This window comes from Hyla sarda, chromosome 1 (genome assembly GCF_029499605.1).
Source record: "Hyla sarda isolate aHylSar1 chromosome 1, aHylSar1.hap1, whole genome shotgun sequence".
Lineage (NCBI taxonomy): Eukaryota > Metazoa > Chordata > Amphibia > Anura > Hylidae > Hyla > Hyla sarda.
Genome location: NC_079189.1, coordinates 525,734,108 through 525,758,616, shown reverse-complemented (window position 1 = coordinate 525,758,616; position 24,509 = coordinate 525,734,108). Strand labels below are relative to the sequence as shown.

At 44.4% G+C, this 24,509-nt stretch overlaps 1 protein-coding gene across 1 annotated transcript in view; it reads left to right on the top strand.

Moving 5' to 3' along the window:
- Window positions 1-24,509, top strand: part of ATG10 (autophagy related 10) — a 164,910-nt gene that overhangs the window by 44,526 nt on the left and 95,875 nt on the right. The window lies entirely within an intron of this gene.

Genomic DNA, 24,509 nt, shown 5'->3' with positions numbered 1-24,509 from the left:
AAAAAACATTTCCATCGACTGATCAGATATGGTCAGTAGCAGAAAAGGCATTTACATACCTCACAGATGATATCTTCTCTGATTGAAGTCTTTTATCTTCTTCTCAATCTGGCCAAGACCGCCATGTTTTCTTCCAGTTGTATCTCACTTCTGCAGAGCTTCCACCCAGACATCTTTGCCTCATCCCTTTTGCAGCTGGTCCTCAGCCTATTTATTAAGACAAGCTTCTTATATAGCCACATCCTGTGGCACATAATATGATACTTCCACACACTGTGCCCCTGTATATAATCCTGCCGCACACTGTGCCCCTGTATATAATACTGCTACACACTATGTCCCCTGACTATTATATTGACACACACTGTGCCCCTGAAAACGGTTATACACTGTGTCCCCTTATAATACTGCCTCATACAGTGCCCCTAAATATAATATTGACAGATACTGTGCCCCCTGAATACTGCCACATACACTGTACCCCTAAATATTATATTGCCACACACTGTGCACCTTAATGTAACATTACCGCTTATTGTTCCCCTGAATATAATATTGCCACACACACTGCCCCTGAGAAAATCTTCACACTGTGCACCTGAATATAATACTGTCACATACTGTGCCTCCAAATATAGTAATGCCACAGAATGTGTCTCTGTGAATATAATACAGAATTTTAGTTCACACTGTGGCCTCTAAAGTGAATTATAATCTACACTGTGATCCATGCAACTGCAAATTAGTCCTGTTCATCTGAATGGGATTCTACTGCTACATGTGTCTGGATTGTTGGTCACAGACATTTCTGCTACACATCTGTATGTAAATATATACACTTCATGAGTTAATGTTGGCGTACGAATAGCTGAATATAAAATGTAAACATGTTTTCCAAGCAAAAACTGCTACAGATTGATATAATAGAACCAACCTAAGCATAAGCATAATTACAAACCATAGTTCTACTGGTAACAAACAACATGATAACTTTCAAATGGCAATAATTAAATCCAAAATGCCAAAAAATATTAAGTGAATCGACATTCTCATGTGTAGCATGCAGTGCGGGTTTTGCTTTCTTGAAAATGCAGGAAAATACATGAGTTTTGGATTGTAAGGATTTCTACTGTTACATTTTGTTTTCCCTGGAGACTGTGAGTCATTCTCTGTGACATTTAAATGTGAGGAAAGGCAAAAGGAAAATGTATATCTTACAGTGGACTCCTCAGAAGAATCGGGATTGGATTGCACATCTCTGTTTTGTATTTTACCTCTGTTTAACATAATCAGCATGATGGCGAGGCCTAGTGAAAACTGTCCATTGTAATTTGTTGAAGGGGAGGTGAGGGGGGTTTTGTGACCTCTTGCTGACTTGTTTTTCTTGAACATCTGAGAGATGCCCAAAGTTAACAGGTTTTGGCCCAATGTTCTCTTTGAAGTCATTAACCTACATTTAAGCGGCTTCAGAGAAGAACTTAAAGATGATTTTGCAATATAATTTATTTGATTTCTTTATGTAATGGCTTTCTCTCATTACTTACTAAATTTCAAAAGTGTTGAGAAAAGTGGGTGCGGGTCCCAAGGAGATGTAATTTCAGCCAGATTTACTATGAAAGTGGCACAAATTTTGAGCAAATCTAAGTGCATAACATTTTAACAGGTATGCACCTATTAATGCATTTGTCACAAACAATTACATAAGAAGAACATCTGGGACCCCATAACAAGTATATACTGTACCAACAATACACAAATAAGCTGTTTTTTTTATTTTTATTGTGAGTGAACGCAAATGTAATCATGTGACAACCCCACTGAAAAATGTCCTACCAGTTAGTTGTTGTATTATCTGTGTAAGGCTGGGTTCACACTATGTTTTTCAACTACGGTTCAAGCATAAGTTTTTTATCAAAAACCGTATGGGAAAAAACGGATGGAACAGTATGGGAAAAAGTAAACCGTATGAGTTTTTAAACAGTATACTGTTTTTAAAAGTGCATACTGTTCCGTCCGTTTTTATTTAAAAAAAAATATGTTTTTGAAAATTCTGTCCATTTTTAATGGGAGGGGTCTTGGGTGGGGACTTTAGGATGCAAATGCGCATGTGCAAAAAAAAACCGCATACGGTTTTGCCGTATGGAACTGTATACATGTGCGTTTCCCATTGACGTCCATGTTATAAAAAGGTATGCGGTTGCAATACGGTTTTAAAACTGGGTCAAAACCGTGGTCAAACACAGTTTGGAGTACTGTTTAAAAATGTATTGCAAGCAAACCGTACGCAACCGTATGCATCAGGGTGCATAAGGTTTGCAATGCTTTGCCTATGTATACGGTTTTCAATACCGTTCCATACGTTTTCACTAATGAAAACGTATGCGGCAACCGTAGTTGAAAAACGTAGTGTGAACCCAGACTCTGTAGGAAAAAGGGGGGAAGAGGCGCTAACACTACACTAGCATAAGGAAGACTCCTGGCACCCAAGTTGATCAGCTGTATAAGGGGTTTGTGCTTGCGCCACAGCCTTTTAAATGTTTACCAGTGCTTGTTCTTGCATTCCCATACTGTTAGTTGCAGCAGTGCCAGGTACTGCTGCATTATCCCAATTAAGTGAAGGATAGGCCTTGAATTTTATAGGCTGGATAACTACTTTGTTATTAAAATTGTTGTTTGCAAGTGCAGTATAAGACATTGATTCCTTCACATCTTGGCTCTCTATCTAACGTTGTTCATTCATGGATTCATGGTATCTGTGGGTACATTGCAATGCACAGAATTCATGGTGGCAGGAATTTGGTTCTAACATTCTGTACTGTGTATTGTGATCTATAAGGAAAGATACAGTTATAGCTTGTAACAAAAAAATTCTACCATGGACTAGCCATTAGTGTTGAGCGCGAATATTCGAAATGCAAATTTTTAGTTCGCGATTTTGTGACTATTTAGAATATAGCGCTATATATTCGTAATGATGAATATTCGTTTTTGTATTTTTTTCCTTCACAGTACACATCACAACAATGATGTGTACTGTGAAAAAAAAAAAAAAAAGTGATCATCCCTGCTTCCAGCTTGTGGTCCAAAGAAGGCTCCAATATTATTTACTGTGTGAGTCGGTGTGGAGCAAGAATATTTAGTATATTTGAATATTCAAATATTCGCGAATATCGTCACTTCCAGAGGACACTGATCCCTCCCTTCTTACGAACATAGTGAATAGGGATGAGCGAATCGAATCTGACAAATCCTAATTCGTTACAAATTTCTGGAGAAATTTGATTCGCGATGAATGCCAATATTGCCGTGATTCGATTGCGCGAATAGCTTCATTAAACTCCATTTAGTGCGGTCCAGGCTCCAGGGGCATCTAAAATGGCAGATCCACATGTGAGGACATGGAGCAAGGAATCCTGGGAAGGAGGGAACAAGGGTAGGCGGGATGTCGCTTAATCACATTCAGCCTATCAGCAGCCAGCCACCCCTGTGATGTCACAGCCCTATATAATTGGCAGCCATCCTGCGGCCACTCACATTAGGGTTCTATTTCAGAGAGAGAGGGACAGAGAGCATTTTGTTGCACAGAAAAGCTTTTTTTACAGCAGCGATTCACCTCAAGCCCAAATCCAGCATAGAAGCACTGACAGGGATAGGAGTGAGATTAAGAGAGAGAGTGCAATTTTGGGTGTAGTACACAGCGACTGTGTGCTGAAGCACTGGTGTGTACAACAACTGAAAAGCTAATAGTAGCCAGCTAGTTAGGGTGAGCAGAGCACTAAAAACATATTGTCCTTCATTAAGTGTGACCTGTGCGTACATCTAAGTGGTGTACCATTTTGTTCCTGTTAAAGTCTCAAGAGCCTAGATACTGTGAAACTCCAGGCAAAAGTACACACCTGCTGCTGTTGTAGAGAAATACTGTTTCACTTCCAGGCAGTGGAAGAGAGGTGGTTGTGGTAAATACAAAAGCAAGTACCCTAAGCGATTGTTGAGCTGGCGATTGTGTGTCTGTATACAAGTGAGTGTAAGTATAAAAGTAAGAGGGACTTAAAATTAAGGGAATACTGTAAGAAGTACTGTGAGCATTTGAGTGCATTTGTGTGTGTGTTTGTTTTTCTTCCCTCTCTTTTTCTGTCTGGGAGGAGTGCAGGTGGAGAGAGGGTGGAGTAGGTAAATAATTAGCAGCTGATAAATTGAAGCTGCTTACAGCCAGCTAACCATTTGCTTTCACTTCCAGGCAGTGGAAGAGAGGTGGTTGTGGTAAATACAAAAGCAAGTACACTAAGCGATTGTTCAGCTGGCGATTGTGTGTCTGTATACAAGAGTGTGACGTATACAATTGAGTGTAAGTATAAAAGTGAGAGGGACTTAAAATTAAGGGACTTTAAATTCAGGGAGTTTAAATTGAAACATTTGATTGTTTTGTTTTTTACTGTTAATTTTTGCAATCCCCAAATCTAGTATGGCCCCCATGTTGGAAGATGCAGTCCGATGTACATCTTGCACAATGTATGCAATCCAGTAGTTTGAGGGTGCATATTGTTGTGCGAATGTGTGCGAGTTGTTCATTTGGAAGCCCAAATCCTGGATCTAGAGGAGCAACTGGCAACACTGAGACGCATTGACAATCTAGAGAGGAGTCTCCTGCTCACTGAACAAGTACTCACTGGGGTAGAGGTGGGGGAGGATAGTGGGACGGAGGTGCAGGACAGTCAGGCAGTTAGCTGGGTTACAGTTAGAAAACGGGGTAGAGGGAAAAGTGTCAGGGAGGCTAGTCTTGAACTGGCACACCCGAACAAGTTTGCTCGGTTGGCAGATGAGGGGATGCCATTTCAGAGCTAGCAGTACTGCAGCAGGACTCTGCCTCTGACCGCCAGCGGGGGGGGGCTGCTCCAGTAAGGAGGGAGGGAGGAGTGCAGGTCAGGCCAGACAGGTACTGGTAGTGGGGGGACTCAATTATTAGGGGGAGACAGGGCGATCTGTCACAAAGACCGGGGGATCGCCGAACAGTGTGTTGTCTTCCTGGCACTCAAGTTTGGCACATCGCGGATTGGGTTGGGTTGGAGAGGACCCAGCAGTCATGGTACATATTGGCACCAATGACAAAGTGAGAGGTAGGTGGAGTGTCCTTATAAATGATTTCAGGGACTTAGGCCGCAAGCTTAAGGCAAGGACCTCCAAGTTAATATTTTCTGAAATATTACCTGTACCATGAGCCACACCAGAGAGGCAGGGAGATTAGGGAGGTAAACAAGTGGCTCAGAAGCTGGTGTAGGAAGGAGGGGTTTGGGTTCATGGAGAACTGGGCTGACTTCGCTGTCAAATACCGGCTCTACCGTGGGCATGGGCTGCACCTCAATGGAGAGGGTGCAGCTGTGCTTGGGGAGAAGATGGCTAGAAGGGTGGAGGAGTGTTTAAACTAGGGACTGGGGGGAGGGAACTTACAACATAGAGGGGGACGATAGTGTAGATAGGGAGTGGGGGTGTACCCTAATAATGTACCTGGGGGTGGAGCGGAGGGAGGGGGTTAGAATAGTTAGGCGTCATAGGAAAAAAACATACACCATTGAATTGCATGTTGACTAATACCAGAAGTCTGACCAATAAAACTGACGAACTGGAGTTTAAAATTTCTGAGGAGGATTATGACATAGTGGGTATAACAGAGACTTGGTTGGACGATAGCTGTGACTGGCGGTCAACATACATGGTTATAGTCTATTCAGGAAGGATCGGAAAAAACTGAAATGGGGAGGAGTTTGTCTTTATGTAAAGTCCAGTCTGAAGGCCGCACTGCGGGAGGATATTTGGGAGGGAAACGATAATGTGGAGTCATTATGGATAGAAATATATGGAGATAAGAATAAAAAAATTCTTCTAGGGGTTTGCTATAAGCCACCAAACATAATGGAGTCCTGTGAATCTCATAAAGGAAACAGGTTTCTGACTATAGCTAAAGAGAATTATCTGTCCCAAATGGTGCAGGGCCCGACCAGAGGGGGTGCCCTACTAGACTTAACCTCTTAAGGACGTAGGGCGTACCTGTATGCCCTACGCTGGGTCCCGGTGTTTAAAACGGGGTCACCTAGTGACCCCGCATCACACCGGGTCGGTCCCAATTGCTATTCATAGCCAGGACCCTGGGCTAACAGCGCGCTGCACCAATCGTTGTGCTGCGTGCAATTAACCCTTCAGACGCGGCAATTAAAGTTGACCGCCGCGTCTGAAAGTGAAAGTAAACGCTTCCCGGCAGCTCAGTCGGGCTGATCGGGACATCGCGATAAAATCGCGATGTCCCGATCAGCTAGGACGCGAGTGGAGGTCCCCTTACCTGTCTCTGCCGCGTCCGATCTGGGTTTGATTGCTCCAAGCCTGAGCTACAGGCTTTAGCAATCGAGCCCCTATCTCGCTGATCTATGCAAAGCTACCAGCATAAGAGATCAGTATGTGCAGTGCTATAGCTCCCTGTGGGAGCTATAGCACTGTAAAAAAAAGTGAAAAAAAAAGTCAACTAAGGTCATTTAACCCCTTCCCTAATAAAAGTTTGAATCACCCCCCTTTTCCCATAAAAAAAACCTGTGTAAATAAAATAAAAATAAACATCTGTGGTATCGCCACGTGTGGAAATGTCCGAACTATAAAAATATATTGTTAATTAAATCGCATGGTCAATGGCGTATGCGCAAAAAAATTCCAAAGTCCAAAATATATAAAAAAAATATTTCTAATATACTTTGTTTAAAAAAATTACGTTTTCTATGTTTTATTTGTGTTTAAAAAAGCTCAAGAGCATATTTTCCCCAATCTTATTCACAGACTTTGGACCGAAGCCCAAACACAGGAAGTTAAGCCTGGAGTGCTGAGGGGGGTGTGTCCAGCCTCATCCAGTCATAGCTCCTCTCACACTTAACTGCCATATGCTGTTGGTTGGACACCCCCACCCCCTAGCCCTCCAGGCTGCACTTTCTGTATTTGGACCTCGGTCCTAAGTCTGTGTATAAGAAATGCTATTTTGGAGTATCTTGATAAAAATAAATGTATGACACCATATCAGCATGGCTTTATGAGGGATTGGTCCTGTCAAACGAACCTGATCAGCTTTTATGAGGAGGGGAGCTTCCGACTGGACCAGGGGCAATCGCTGGATTTCGTATATCTGGATTTTTCCAAAGCATTTGATACGGTTCCACATAAAAGGTTGGTGCATAAAATGAGAAGGATTGGGCTGGGGGAGAATGTGTGAAACTGGGTAAGTAACTGGCTCAGTGATAGGAAACAGAGGGTGGTTATTAATGGTACTTATTCTGATTGGGTGACTGTTACTTGTGGGGTCCGTCTTGGGTCCTGTCCTATTTAATATATTCATTTATGACCTTGTAGAGGGGTTGAATAGTAAAGTAGGAAACTTTGCAGATGATACTAAACTCTGTAAAGCTGTAAACACAATAGAGGACAGTGCACTGTTACAAATGGATCTGGATAGGTTAGAAGTTTGGGCTGGGAAGTGGCAGATGAAGTTCAACACTAATAAATGTAAGGTAATGCACATGGGGAAGAAAAATCCGGGCTGGGATTATGTGTTAAATGGGAGAACACTTGGGATGACTGACGTGGAAAAGGACTTGGGAATCTTAGTTAACAGTAAATTTAGCTGTAGTGAACAGTGTCGGGCAGCTGCTGCCAAGGCAAATAAAATCATGGGGTGCATCAATAGGGGCATAGATACCCACAAAAAGGAAATAATTTTACCGCTCTACAAATCACTAGTCAGACCACACATAGAATACTGTGTACAGTACTGGGCACCAGTGTACAAGAAAGATATAGTGGAGCTGGAGAGGGTTCAAAGACTGGCAACCAGGGTAATACAGGAAATGGAAGGACTGCAGTACCCAGAAAGATTATCAGAATTAAAGTTATTTAGTTTAGAAAAAAGAAGACTTAGGGGACACCTAATAACTATGTATAAATATATCAGGGGACCGTACAGAGATCTCTCCCATGATCTATTTATACCCAGGATTGTATTTTTAACAAGGGGGTATCCTCTACGTCTAGAGGGAAGAAGGTTTCTACACCATCACAGACGGGGGTTCTTTACTGTAAGAGCAGTGAGACTGTAGAATTCTCTGCCTGAGGAGGTGGTAATGGTGAACTCTGTAAAAGAGTTAAAAAAGGGTCTGGATGCATTTTTGGAGAATAATAACATCGCTGGTTATGTATACTAGATTTATAGGGACATAGGTTCATATTTGGAGTCGGGAAATCATTTTTACCTCTAATATGAGTTTTTTTTTGCCTTCCTCTGGATCAACTCAACTCAGTAGGGACTCATTAGGGTTATAGGTTGAACTTGATGGACTCTGGTCTTTTTTCAACCTTATGAACTATGTTACTATGTAAGCATAGTGGAGCACATTGTAGTCCCCTCATAAGTGCATACCACATCAACCCATCTTCTGTCATTGACTGGTTAACTTGGTCATACATTTCATCACAAGTGACTTCTGACACCCCCAGCCAACAGTTGGTGGGTTCCTCAGACACAACCATCAGTTGGCATGGCCCGGGAGCAGTTCCTGTCCTCCAATTGCCTCTGTCCTATGCTGGTCCCTCCCCCATAGAACTATTCTATGGTGTGGGTTCAGCTCCACTTTTTAGTCAGGACGATCTACTAGAGGACAGTCAACAGCTACTACCCAGCCAAGAAGTGGATGAGACATCTCCTGCTTCCTTCGCTAGGTGGGCAAGTAGTGATGAGGAGAGTAGCTTGGTAGGTGGTGTTGGGAGTGTTCAGGCTCCTGAAGCACACACTGTTGAGGAACCTAAGGAGGACATCAGTGATGTGCTGACACAACTTGATGATGATTAAGCCAATCGCACTTGGCAGCCGAGTGCAGAAGGGGCTTTATCATCATCTGGAGAAAAGGGTGACAGGTTGCCCGTGAGGCAACAGTTGAGCCAGCAAGGTGGTAGCATGGTTGGGAGTCAGCATGGTGGCAACAGTGGAAAGTCTGGAGCCAAACGTGCCTGGGGCAGCCTACCTACCTGGGACGTAGTGTTCTACCACATTTTGGTCTCCTCATGCTGGTGCCACCTCCAGGCTGTGTCATTGTGCCACCATATGGTCTCCTTGTGCTGTTGGCACCTTAGATTAAACTTTTAAAATTTAAATATATCTAAAATTTTCAATTTACATTTTCAAAAATATCTTTAATCTTCTCTATTGTGAGGCCCTATGGTCTCGTCATGCTGTTACCACCTCCAGGCTTGGTCATTCGGCCACTATATGGTCTCCTTTTGCTGCTGCCAATTCCAAGCTGTGTCATTCTACCAGATTATGGTCTCCTCATGCTGCTGCCACCTTCAGGCTGTGTCATTGTGCCACCATATGGTCTCCTTATGCTGTTGGCAACTTAAATTAAACTTTTATCATTTTTATCTATCTAAAATCTTCAATTTAAATTTTCAAAAATATCTTTAATCTTTTCTAATGTGAGGCCCTATGGTCTCGTCGGGTTTTTGTGAGGCAGGGGCTCTATTCTGGCAGGGAATTTATTTTCTGTCTTGACCACAGTGCTCTCTGCTGACACCTCTGTCAATTTTAGGAACTGTTCAGAGAAGCATATGTTTGCTATGGGGATTTTCTCCTGCTCTGGACAGTTCCTGACATGGACAGAGGTTTCAGCAGAGAGCACTGTGGTCGTGACAGAAAATAGATCCCAAAAGAAAATTATTTTCTCTGTAGTATACAGCAGCTGATAAGTACTAGAAGGATTAAGAATTTTTAATAAAGTAATTTACAAATCTGTTTAACTTTCCGGCACTAGTTGATTTAAAAAAAATAAAGTTTTCCACCGGAGTACCCCTTTAAGCATGAAATGATTTTAATGTCTTACAAAAGCACCTTTCTGATTCTGGTAGATATATCAACCTTGGTGGGAACATTTGGCACAATTAGGCATTCAAGATAGGTTCTCAACTGGTTGGATAGAGTCTGACAAGCCCCGTTATGTATAACTTTACATGAGAACACCTTGTACTGCGCTTTGATTGGATAAACGATCTTCAGGGACATAGTTACATTTGAGGGCATCCCACAAATTGATATGGTTGACTCGTCAAAAGCTATTATGTAATCAGCAAACACCTAATATAGAAATTTTTGGAATTTGTTGATCTGCTCCAGAATAATACAAGGCATGATGATGTGGTTCACAAAGGGATTTGCCAGCACATAATCCAGCTTGATGCCGCCAGAGTGTGGCATCTATCTGCTCCTGAATCCTTGTTAAGAAGCCACCCCAGTTCTGCATTCGCATTTCTTTTCTCACGAGTTATTTTCCAGGTGTCATCTGGCAGCCATTCCTTCCTTGTAGTTCACAACTCTACAAGCGTATTTTCACTGGTTGCGATAAAGGTATTCTGTCAGTGGGAACCTCTGAAGCACTGGCTTCAAGTTCTTGACGTCATGCCACGCCTGCCGTGACATCATGCCATGCCCCCTCAATTCATGTCTATGGGAGGAGGCTTGACGGCTACTACGTAGCCGTTACGCCTCCTCCCATAGATATGAGTGAAGGGGACGTAGCGACTGTAGTCGCCAGTCATCTGGCACAGAGTGGAGTTCACTCCGTGCGCGAATGACTGGGGTGCCACTCCAGAGTTCGTGGGGGTCTCCAGTGGTGGGACCCCCGCGATCAGACATCTTATCCCCTATCCTCAGGATAGGGGCTAAGATGTTTTTGGCGGAGTACCCCTTTAACCCCTTAAGGACGCAGGACGTAAATGTACGTCCTGGTGCGGTGGTACTTAACGCACCAGGACGTACATTTACGTCCTAAGCATAACCGCGGGCATCGGAGTGATGCCCGTGTCATGCGCGGCTGATCCCGGCTGCTGATCGCAGCCAGGGACCCGCCGGCAATGGCCGACGCCCGCGATCTCGCGGGCGTCCGCCATTAACCCCTCAGGTGCCGGGATCAATACAGATCCCGGCATCTGCGGCAGTGCGCGATTTGAATGAATGATCGGATCGCCCGCAGCGCTGCTGCGGGGATCCGATCATTCATAACGCCGCACGGAGGTCCCCTCTCCTTCCTCCGTGCGGCTCCCGGCGTCTCCTGCTCTGGTCTGTGATCGAGCAGACCAGAGCAGGAGATGACCGATAATACTGATCTGTTCTATGTCCTATACATAGAACAGATCAGTATTAGCAATCATGGTATTGCTATGAATAGTCCCCTGTGGGGACTATTCAAGTGTAAAAAAAATTAAAAGTAAAAGTAAAAAAAAAGTGAAAAATCCCCTCCCCCAATAAAAAAGTAAAACGTCTGTTTTTTCCTATTTTACCCCCAAAAAGCGTAAAATTTTTTTTTTATAGACATATTTGGTATCGCCGCATGCGTAAATGTCCGAACTATTAAAATATAATGTTAATGATCCCGTACGGTTAACGGCGTGAACGAAAAAAAAAAAAAAAAAGTCCAAAATTCCTACTTTTTTAATACATTTTATTAAAAAAAAATTATAAAAAATGTATTAAAAGTTTTTTATATGCAAGTGTGGTATCAAAAAAAAGTACAGATCATGGCGCAAAAAATGAGCCCCCATACCACCACTTATACGGAAAAATAAAAAAGTTAGGGGTCATCAAAATAAAACGTACTAATTTGGTTAAAAAGTTTGTGATTTTTTTTAAGCGCAACAATAATATAAAAGTATGTAATAATGGGTATCATTTTAATTGTATTGACCCTCAGAATAAAGTACACACGTCATTTTTACCATAAATTGTACGGCGTGAAAACGAAACCTTCCTAAATTAGCAAAATTGCGTTTTAATTTCCCCACAAAAATAGTGTTTTTTGGTTGCGACATACATTTTATGATATAATGAGTTATGTCATTACAAAGGAGAACTGGTCGCGCAAAAAACAAGCCCTCATACTAGTCTGTGGATGAAAATATAAAAGAGTTATGATTTTTAGAAGGCGAGGAGGAAAAAATGAAAACGTAAAAATTAAATTGTCTTAAGGCCAAAATGGGCTGAGTCCTTAAGGGGTTAAAGTCATCTAGATGCAAGGCCGTATTTACAACTTGCGCTGCCTCAGGCACTCAGGCTGAATACAACCCATTAGGGTGCTTTAACAAGCATCATCATTTTTTCATGAAGATGTGTTACAAGTATGCAACAACTCCACATGTGTTGCATGTGAAATTTGTTGCAGATTCACTGTCGATCTTACTCTTATACACAGAAAATGGGGAAATCAATTACAAATCCACAACATAATAAGAAGCCACAAAATTCATAGAGTTCTGACCCTTGTGGATTCAACCAAATGGGGAAAAATTGTGGACATTTTTTTTCCAGGCCACAGCATTGCAGCAGCAGCTACATTAAAAGTATTAAAACATTTTATTACTAACTGAAGTTATGCCTACCTTAACACTGCTGCCTTAGGCACAGGCCCACATATGCCTTATGGCAAATACAGCCCTGCCAAGATGGATATGGATATTACCTATGGATATTAATTTTGGATTTAACTTACTGTAGAAGCTTTCTTTGTCTTGTAAACCGGTAGCATCTATCTTCGCATTACATTGGATCATAGTAAGGTTTTCAACTTGTGTTCAGAATCTGGCTATGATTATTCTTTCTCTGACTGGCCCATATTGGATGAGTGCAGCGTAGGCCTGTGAGCTCAACAAGAATCCAACGCTGTATTCATTGAAAGCTTTTTCTCCTTGGAAGCCAGAGTAATGCAACACAAAGTTTGGCCATCAAACTTTGCTGAGACCAAGAACTCTAGTTTCAGACAGCCTTCACCTTCCTCCCTGTGCAAGTGTAAATACGTTCCATGTTCTAATCAGGGGTGTGGAAATTAAAAAAAAAACTACTTGTCCAAGGGACTAAAGCTGAACACAATCTACTTGTCCCTCAAGAAAATCCACTTGTCCTGGTAGATAAAATAATTTCGACCAAAATAGTCTGATCCCCCCCCCCACTAGACCACCAGGGATGGATATAAGATCCTTTAGACACTGCTGACAGCGCTGATCTAATGGGTTAATAGGTGATCGCAGTATGTCAGGATATTAGCGGGGGGGAGAGCTGTAGCTCCTCTTACACCCGAGACAAGCCTAGATAAGTCTAGATGTAACTTTTTGATCACCATAAAACATCTCATATGAAGTGACCAAAAATGAACAATTCTGGACGATTATTTACATTTCCACCGTTCACCGTACGGTTTAATTAACATTATATTTTAATAGTTTGGACATTTCCACATGCAGTGATACCACTTATGTTTATTTTTGTACATTATTTTTATTTAAAGAAAATTGGAAACTTTTTTTAGGAAAGGGGCTTATTCACATGTATACGCACTTTTTACAATATTTTAATCACTATTTTTCAGTCTCAATAGGAACTTATGTGTTACTGGGGGGGGGGGGGTTCTGCTTCTCCAGTTTATTTGGTGCATTTTGTGTCAGAAAATGCTGGAAGTTGCATTTAGTTAGTAGATAACTACAACTCCCAGCATGCCCTGATACAGCCTATGGTTGTGTGGGTGTTGCAGCATGTTGCACTGTATAGTACAGTTAAGGTTATTGTGTAACATGCTGGGAGTTGTAGTTTTGGTTTGTGTCAGCTGCAGAGCCATAGTCTGTGTCAAGGAATACTGGGAATTACAGTTAGTAACTACAACACCCAGCATGCCCTGATGCAGCCTATGGCTCTGCAGCTGACCCGAACCAAAACTACAACTCCCAGCATGTTACACTTTATAGTTCTACAGTTTAGGTTATGGTCCAACATGCTGGGAGTTGTAGTTTTGGTTCGGGCGTGTTTGTCTGCATCCGTGGGGCTCTTGGTTGGTGGGTGAGTATGAAGGGGGCGGGATTCTGGGGGTGCAATTTAGTGCGGGTGCCTCTAAAAATAGATGGCACAACTGCCCTAATGCCCAACGTGACAGTCCGCTCCTATACAAAACATTCATGCATAGACATATCATACATGCACCAGCCACTGCCCCCATATCATACATACACACACCCCCGCCACTGCCCCCCCACATCATACATTGCATACACACATACACTCACACCATACATACACCTGCCGCTGCCCACCCCACATCATACATTACATACACACACATCACACTTAGACATTATACACACATCATACATTACATACACATCACACATAGACATCATACACACATACACTCACACTATACATATCCACCAGTGTTTCCCAATCAGGGTGCCTCCAGCTGTTGCAAAACTACAACTCCCAGCATGCCCAGGGCATGCTGGGAGTTGTAGTTTTGCAACAGCTGGAGGCACCCTGGTTGGGAAACACTGATATACACCATACATATGCACACATCATACATACACCTGCCGCTGCCCCCATCATACATTACATACACACATCACACATACACTCACACCATACATATACAACCACCCTTCCTGCCGCCGCCGCCTGCATTCTCGGCCTCCTCACCTGAGCCGCCATCAGAGCTGTAGTCCCGGCCGGTGTGAGGTGAGATTTCTGTCCTCTCCCTCACCCTCCCCCGCTCTGTGTTTTCCCCGTGCAAACAAGCAACCGTCCCGTGGTGGATTAGGTCCTGTCTAGACAGAGCAGGGGAGGGGGAGGGGGGAGCTGTGTGTGGGGGATGGAGCTGTGCACGAGCTGGCAACATCCTCTCTCTCACCCTGCTGTGTCTTCTGAGCTCCGTCCATCCTCCGGGAGGGGAGATAAGGGGGCTCTGCAGTCAGCTGGGGGCCGCCCCCCCTCCATACACTCTGAGCGCTGGTGTGAGGTGTAGACTTCCATCGGCTCCTGCGCCTCACACCGACAGTAAAGAAAAATAAGGGGGACGTCTGTCTGTCCCTGCCCGATACAGGGCTAAATCTATAAACAATTCACCTGCCCGGAGCCCAAAACTACTTGTCCCGGGCGTCGGGCTATAGGATTTCCACATCCCTGTCTAATCCATGTTCCTTTAAAACGTAATTGCCAAAATCCCAGTCTATCTTCTTTCTTCATTGGTTTCTGTAACAATTGTAGTTTAGTAGTACAGTAGATTGTTAGTCTATGGTCTTTGTCCTTACGGTGGGGCTGCCACCTAGGGTACAGCTTTTGAGGGGAAGGATTTTATCAGTCAGCTGCTGGGTAACAGTCACCCCTAACCTGGAATAGAGTCACTCATGGTATGGATGATGGTGACTCACCTTGTCACAGCTAGTTTTCTGATATGGTGGCATTTAAAAGGTACTCACGAGAGCCTACCACTAAGTCTCACCACATCCATATCCAGCTCCAGCTACTTCTTCGTGGCTGCTGACATGTTTAGCCTTCATATTTGGCAACTGCCCCACTATCTGCAACCTGTGAACCTGCCCGGTTGCTTGCAGCTTCAGCAACAACAGAGCCATTGTCTATTCTGTATCCTTACTGGGCTGCACTTGGTTAGACTCCCTGTAATTCAGAGGAGCATACCATCGGCCAATTCATAGGTATAATGCACATGCTGTACCTTAAAAAAAAAATGCAGCACATTCATTATTTTACATGGATATTTTCTTAAATATGTAAATATGATATACATTACTTCATTCATTACTAATGGAAATTTCAAAGAATTATATCAGGATTTAGGCTCCAAATCCATACCAAAATTACAACAGTATCCTTACCATGTGAACATGACCTAAGACTTTTTGCAAAGTTGCTTCACTTTTCATTTTAGAATCAATGGGAAGATAAAAAAAAAAAAAAAAAAAACAACAAGCAGATGGTATGCTTCAAGTGGTTCTTGATTTTCAGCAACAATCCTATTCTGGCGGTTATAAAAAAAAAAAGTAAGCATCTACTTACCTCCCACTTCTACCCTGATGCCTCTGTTGTCCTGCTGCTGTCCCTGGTGTGTTCCTCTTTCTGGTTCTTTCTGTGGTCAATATGTCAAGTGCAGTGCCAAATCGCTGTCTCTGTTCTTCTTTCTGGTGTATAATTTGGCAGCTGTTCCACTATCTGCAATATGTGGACCTGCCCAGTTGCTTGCAGCTTCAACAACAACAGAGCCATTGCCTATTATGTATCTTCACTGGGCTGCAAGTGGTTAGTCTCCCTGTAAGTCAGAGGAGAATACTGTAATTCACAGTAATAATGCACGTGCTATCGATTAAATTACTTGTTTCACATTCATTGCTAGTGGAAATGTCAAAAAATTATATCAGGATTTAGGCTAGAAATCCATACCTAAATTCTATCAGAATCCTTACCATGTGAACATGACCTAAGACTTTTGCAAAGTTGCTTCATGTTTTCATTTTAGAAGCAATGGGAAGATAAAAAAAATAGTGGCAAGGTATTTTCCCCCGTAAATGCTTATAGATAAAAAGGAAGAACAGAGCTCCGAGCAGATGGTCTGCTTCAAGTGGTTCTTGTTTCATTAAAATCCACATCACACAAATCTGGTGGTTAGGAATCTCCCATTTACTTCAATGGCTCCATCTCAAGTGCCATACAAGCTGCAGTTAACCTTCATATATCACATATGAAAATTTTATTTTTGCCTCTCACTATCTTTTTCTCATTCTAGGAGAAGTGCTAAACAGAAAGCAGAGCTGAGTTTTAGCTTACTATATGATAAAGAATTCACACTAGTGTCTCCAACATGTACTGACAAGCAGTGTAAGAAAAGACTCTTTCAGCTAACGCTTGGATTCAATGCCGGTGTCTTTCAACACATCCATTCAGAATTATTATACATAACTCGTCTTCTCTGTGACTTTCTCTTATGGAATGCCTCTAGGATAGCAATAAAGAGGAAATGCTTTATTTTGTCAAAAGAGAATGATATAAATATATAGCGCCTGGTGTAATTACTTAGGTTAAGTTTGTCTATGGGAATATTGTATTACCTGTACTCCATGTCGGAATGCATTGCCAGTAAATGGATGTCCATGACTTACAGATCTGTGGGGATTCACTTGATCACTAGAACGAATGACTGGCAACATAAGTGAGGCATAGTGGTTCTTTTTATTTGTTTTCTGCACACTTTAACTGTGTAGGAATGTCAACTTTCCCCCTTTATTAAAGGGGTTGTCCTGGGAGCAGAAAAGGTCCTACCTGTTCTGTTCTCCGAGGCTTCATTTTGGCGGGTACATGTTCGGATTATCGTCACAAGATCGGTAACGTCATGTAGCTATTGGATATCGAGTATGGGCACCCTTTTACTCCTGACATGGAACAGTATACTTCTGAGATGACTAAGGAGCAGAAATGAAATGTCAGAGAGCAGAACAAGTAGGACCATTTCTGCTCCCAAGACAATCCCTTTACCTTTGCTTGTGTTGAGCTGCCATCCTCTGCACTGTAATATTTCTAGATGAAGGGGCCATTGTGCATAAGGGTGGTCATACACATAAGACAGAAATAGGTTGATGGTTGAACAATTGTTGAACGAACAATTGTCTGATAATCGATCATTTAGCAGACACAGCCATGCACATTTTAGGCCATATTGGCCATTACAGTTGTAGAAACTTACCATACATGATCAATGACACTGGGCAATGGAAGAAATATCTTTTTGGGAATATCCTGGGAATGTTCTGAGAATATTCTTGTCCAAAATACAATTTGCAGGTAACTCATCTTTTGTCCATCTATCGGCCAAAATTTTCAAATACAGCCAACTTCTTTTCAGAGGATAACAGTCTGCCATCGGTTGACAAAATGATCACTGCTAAATTTCACTTACCGAACGATTGTTTTTGTTTAAATCATCCATTTTCATCAACTTTAATCCAATGTTTCTGGGTACCTTTAGTAGTGCTATGATCCCTTCATTCAATTGACGTGGACTTGTGCTTTTTTTTTTAACATCGGTGGACAATCTTTTTAAAGGATACTGTCATCAGTATCACCCACACTAAGCTGTCATACAGGCTTGTTGTGCGGGTGATACAGATACTTACAGCGTCCGGAACCGCAAAGCCGTTCTGCCGTTATTGCTCGTTTTTGGGGTATGCAAATTAGGGCCTTGGGGCATGGGCGTAGCTTGGACCCGAGCTTCGGGCACTCTGACGTAATCTTCGGGCGGGCGCTCCGCCCTGCTCATCCATATGCATAACCCCCTCCCTGCATGTGCGGCTGGGCTACTGTACGGCGCATGCGCTGCTCAGTAGCACGGCCGCGCGATCAGGGAGGGGGTTATACATATGGATGAGCAGGTTGGAGCGCCTGCCCGGCTGAAGATTTCTTCAGAGTGCCCAGAGCTCGGGTCCAAGCTCCGCCCATGCCTCAAGGACCTAATTTGCATACCCTGAAAACAAGCAATAACGGTGGAATGGCGTGGTGGTTCCGGACGCCATAAGTATAATTTTGATCAGTATCACCCGCACTACAAGCCTGTATGACAGGTTAGTGTGGGTGATACTAATGACAGATTTCCTTTAAGTTTACAGGTGATTGTCTAGACTTGATACAGGGCATTTGAATGGAGCTATGATCTGGGATAAGTTGGATCCCCCTGATTGATAAGTGGTACTATAGTAATTTGTCACCACCTCAGGCACAGATACATGACAGCTACATGTAGATATTCAGTAGATTCTGCCATGATTTTCTGAAACACAAGAGAGTTCCTCTACCTTTAAAGGGGTACTCCACTGGAAAACATTTTCTTTTAAATCAACTGGTGCCAGAAAGTTAAACAGATTTGTAAATTACTTCTATAAAAATCCCCATTTTCCAGTACTTTTAAGATGATGTATACTACAGAGGCAGGTCTTTTCTTTTTGAATTTCCTTTCTGTCTGACAACATGCTCTCTGCTGACACCTCTGTCCGTGTCAGGAACTGTCAAGAGCAAGAGAGGTTTGCTATGGGGATTTTCTCCTACTCTGTACAATTCCTAAAATGGACAGAGGTGTCAGCAGAGAGCATGTTGTCAGACAGAAAGGAAATTCAAAAAGAAAAGAACGTTGGCCCACATTTATCATTGTAGTGTAATTGAAGCATTTTTTTTACACCTTTTTTTGTGTGCTGGTAATGTGTAGAAGCACCAAATTTATTAAATGGTCAAAGAGCATTTGATAAATTTTGTGCAGGTCACATTTTCTGAAATTTCTCTCTTCACATACACCAAAAAGCTACACCATGTCTGGGCTGCTGTAGTTTTAGAGACTTTTCAGTGGCTTTGTGCCTTTTTTTCTCCTTTTCACAAAAAGGTGCAGTTGATAAATCCCTTCTATATCATGTGCATTTCCAAAATCAGGGGATTGCAACTCAAAATCAGCAGAAATGTGTAAAAGGCTCAAAAAACCCTGCTTGCTCCTTTTTAGCACAAAAAACAGTCTAAAGACAATGATACATGTGGGCTTTTCTCTGTAGTATATAGCAGCTGATAAGTACTGAAAAGATTGGGATTTTTATATAGAAGTAATTTACAAATCTGTTTAACTTTCTGGCACCAGTTGATTTAAAAGAAAATGTTTTCCAGTGGAGTACCCTTTTAACCCCTTAAGGACCAAGGACGTACAGGTACATCCTTGGTCCTTCTCTCCTGATATAACGCAGGGTTACACAGTAACCCCGCGTCATATCACAGCGGGCCGGGTGTCATAGTGAAGCCGGGACCCGCCTCAAATAGCGCGCAGCACCGATCGCGGCGCCACGCGCTATTAACCCTTTAGCCGCGCGCTCAGAGTTGAGCCGCGCGGCTAAAAGTGAAAGTGAAAGTTGCCGGCTAGCTCAGTCGGGCTGTTCGGGATAGCCGCGGCTAATCGCGGCATCCTGAACAGCTTACAGGACAGCGGGAGAGCCCCTACCTGCCTCCTCGCTGTCCGATCGCCGAATGACTGCTCAGTGCCTGAGATCCAGGCATGAGCAGTCATGCAGCAGAATCATTGATCACTGGTTTCTTATGAGAAACCAGTGATCAGTGATGAAGATCAGTGTGTGCAGTGTTATAGGTCCCTATGGTACCTATAACACTGCAAAAAAAAAGTGAATAAAGATCATTTAACTCCTCCCCTATTAAAAGTTTGAATCACCCCACTTTTCCAATAAAAAAAAAACATAGTGTAAATAAAAATAAACATATATGGTATCACCGCGTGCGGAAATGTCCGACTTATAAAAATATATCATTAATTAAACCGCTCGGTCAACGGCGTGCGTGCAAAAAAATTCCAAAGTCCAAAATAGTGCATTTTTGGTCACTTTTTATATCATTTAAAAATAAATAAAAAGCGATCAATAAGTCCTATCAATGCAAAAATGGTACCATTAAAAACTTCAGATCACGGCGCAAAAAAAGAGCCCTCATACCGCCCCATACACGGAAAAATAAAAAAGTTATAGGGGTCAGAAGATGACAATTTTAAACGTATTAATTTTCCTGCATGTAGTTATGATTTTTTCCAGAAGTCCGACAAAATCAAACCTATATAAGTAGGATATCATTTTAATCGTCTGGACCTACAGAATAAAGATAAGGTATAATTTTTACCGAAAAATGTACTACGTAGAAACGGAAGCCCCCAAAATTTACAAAATTGTGTTGTTTTTTTTTCAATTTTGTCGCACAATGATTTTTTTTTCCGTTTCACCGTACATTTTTGGGCAAAATGACTGACGTCATTACAAAGTAGAATTGGTGGCGCAAAAAATAAGCCATCATATGGATTTTTAGGTGCAAAATTGAAAGAGTTATGATTTTTTAAAGGCAAGGAGCAAAAAATGAATGTTACGCCGAGCGCTCCGGGTCCCCGTTCCTCCCCGGAGCGCTCGCCTCATCCTCGTTGCTGCAGCGCCCCGGTCAGATCTCCTGACCGGGTGCACTGCGGTACCGCCTCCAGCCGGGATGCGATTCGCGATGCGGGTGGCGCCCGCTCGCGATGCGCACCCCGGTCCCCGTACCTGACTCGCTCTCCGTCGGTCCTGTCCCGGCGCGCGCGGCCCCGCTCCCTAGGGCGCGCGCGCGCCGGGTCTCTGCGATTTAAAGGGCCAGTGCACCTATGATGGTGCCTGGTCCAATCTTCCTAATTACCTTGATTGGTTCCCACCTGTTCCCTCCTTATATCTAGTCTCCTCCCTTGCACTCCCTTGCCGGATCTTGTTGCCTTAGTGCCTAGTGAAAGCGTTCCCTTGTCTGTTCCTAGCCCGTGTTCCTGACCTCCTGCCGTTGCCCCTGACTACGATCCTTGCTGCCTGCCTCGACCTTCTGCTACGTCCGACCTTGCTTCTGCCTACTCCCTTGTACCTCGCCTATCTTCAGCTTCTTCAGCAGTCAGAGAGGTGAGCCGTTGCTAGTGGATACGACCTGGTCACTACCGCCGCAGCAAGACCATCCCGCTTTGCGGCGGGCTCTGGTGAAAACCTGTAGTGGCTTAGAACCGGTCCACTAGCGCGGCCCTCGCCATCCCTCTCTGGCACAGAGGATCCACTACCTGCCAGCCGGCATCGTGACAGTAGATCCGGCCATGGATCCCGCTGAAGTTCCTCTGCCAGTTGTCGCTGACCTCCCTACGCTGGTCGCCCAGCAAGCTCGTCAGATCGCCCAGCAGTCGCAACAGATAGCGCAACGAGATCAACAGCTGGCATACTTGACCTCCGAGGCACTGCGTATTCAGTCACAGATACAGCAGCTGCAGCCGCAGATACAGCAACAGCTACAGCTGCAACTACCATCTCCTCCGCCGGCTCCTGCAACTCCTCCGCAGCAACCGGCCGTTCCTAACCCCTGCTTGTCCCTGCCGGACAAATTTGGCGTAAAGATCGCCCAACGAGATCAACAGCTGGCATACTTGATCTCCGAGACACAGCGTCTTCAGTCACAGTTACAGCAGCTGCTGCCGCAGATACAGCAACTTCAGTCACAGCAGCTGCTGCCGCAGATACAGCAACTTCAGTCACAGCTACAGCTGCAACAACCATCTCCTCCGCCGGCTCCTGCAACTCCTCCGCAGCAACCGGCCGTTCTTAACCCCTGCTTGTCCCTGCCGGACAAGTTTGATGGGGACCGCAATGATTCTGCCACAGCCACAGTCCAGTCCTTCTTCGCTGAGGTCCGTGGTGTCTTCGAGGAGCCTGCCCGAGCTTCTTCTGCCGAGACTGCCCTGCTGAACCTGGCCCAGGGTGTTTCTTCCGTTGGCGAATACGCCATTCAGTTCCGTGCTCTTGCTTCCGAGTTGTCCTGGAATAGTGAGGCTCTCTGCGCGACCTTTAAAAAAGGCCTATCCAGCAACATTAAAGATGTTCTGGCCGCACGAGAAACTCCTGCTAACCTACATGAACTCATTCATCTTGCCACTCGCATTGACATGCGTTTTTCCGGATGGCGTCTGGAGCTCCACCTGGATATGGACTTTGTTCGCACAAGGCGTTTTTTCTCCCCGGCTCCTCTCTCCTCTGGTCCTCTGCAAACCGTTCCTGTGCCTCCCGCCGTGGAGGCTATGCAAGTTGACCGGTCTCGCTTGACACCTCAAGAGAGGTCACGACGCCGCATGGAGAATCTTTGCCTGTACTATGCCAGTACCGAACACTTCCTGAAGGATTGTCCTATCCGTCCTCCCCGCCTGGAAAGACGTACGCTGACTCCGCACAAAGGTGACACAGTTCTTGATGTCAACTCTGCTTCTCCACGCCTTACTGTGCCTGTGCGGATATCTGCCTCTGCCTTCTCCTTCTCTACTATGGCCTTCTTGGATTCCGGATCTGCAGGAAATTTTTTTTTGGCCTCTCTTATCAACAGGTTCTACGTCCCTGTGACCAGTCTCGCCAGACCCCTCTACAGCAATTGTGTTAACAATGAAAGTTTGGACTGTGCCGTGCGTTACCGCACGGAACCCCTCCTAATGTGCATCGGACCTCTTCACGAAAGAGTTGAGTTTTTGTTCCTCAGGTTCTTTGGACCCAAGAAGAGGGGGAGACCCAAGGGGGGGGGTACTGTTACGCCGAGCGCTCCGGGTCCCCGTTCCTCCCCGGAGCGCTCGCCTCATCCTCGTTGCTGCAGCGCCCCGGTCAGATCTCCTGACCGGGTGCACTGCGGTACCGCCTCCAGCCGGGATGCGATTCGCGATGCGGGTGGCGCCCGCTCGCGATGCGCACCCCGGTCCCCGTACCTGACTCGCTCTCCGTCGGTCCTGTCCCGGCGCGCGCGGCCCCGCTCCCTAGGGCGCGCGCGCGCCGGGTCTCTGCGATTTAAAGGGCCAGTGCACCTATGATGGTGCCTGGTCCAATCTTCCTAATTACCTTGATTGGTTCCCACCTGTTCCCTCCTTATATCTAGTCTCCTCCCTTGCACTCCCTTGCCGGATCTTGTTGCCTTAGTGCCTAGTGAAAGCGTTCCCTTGTCTGTTCCTAGCCCGTGTTCCTGACCTCCTGCCGTTGCCCCTGACTACGATCCTTGCTGCCTGCCTCGACCTTCTGCTACGTCCGACCTTGCTTCTGCCTACTCCCTTGTACCTCGCCTATCTTCAGCTTCTTCAGCAGTCAGAGAGGTGAGCCGTTGCTAGTGGATACGACCTGGTCACTACCGCCGCAGCAAGACCATCCCGCTTTGCGGCGGGCTCTGGTGAAAACCTGTAGTGGCTTAGAACCGGTCCACTAGCGCGGCCCTCGCCATCCCTCTCTGGCACAGAGGATCCACTACCTGCCAGCCGGCATCGTGACAATGAAAATGCAAAAACGGAAAAAACCCCGGTCCTTAAGGGTTAAACTGACTGTCATGTCTGGTTTTTAATTGTCAAGAATAAAGATTTTTACTCATACTTCTGGCAATGAAGAGTCTTTGTGTAAAGTTGAATTCACACCTCTGGAGATGAAGTCCTTGCACCGGAAATTAGCTGCTGTGTTGGGATGCCGGTCTGAATAGTGTTTTTTGCAAACTTTTGTTTTAACTGCAGTACCATCGAGTCATTAAATTAATAGATGGCCATATGATTTTATGGGCAAAAGTGCTGTGTATTATGCAGCCAATAATAATGGATATGACGGTGGCATAGCTCCCATGTCATTATGGTCCAGTCCACATGCAGCTGCTGCTATCTCCATATCCTTGTATAAGATCTGCAGCCATAGACACTGATCCTGTGGATAGGGATAAGTGTCTGATTGCGGGGGGGGGGGGGGGGGGGTCCGAACGCTAGAAACCCCCACAACCTCCTGTACAGGGCCCGGCTTTACTGTGCAGGAGGCTGTCACGCTGACACACCTTCTTCATGTACAGTACAGACCAAAAGTTTGGACACGCCTTCTCATTCAAAGAGTTTTCTTTATTTTCATGACTATGAAAATTGTAGATTCACACTGAAGGCATCAAAACTATGAATTAACACATGTGTAATTATAGACATAACAAAAAAGTGTGAAACAACTGAAAATATGTCCTATTCTAGGTGGAAAGTGTCCCCAAGTGCAGTCACAAAATCCATCAAGAGCTACAAAGAAACTGGCTCACATGCGGACCG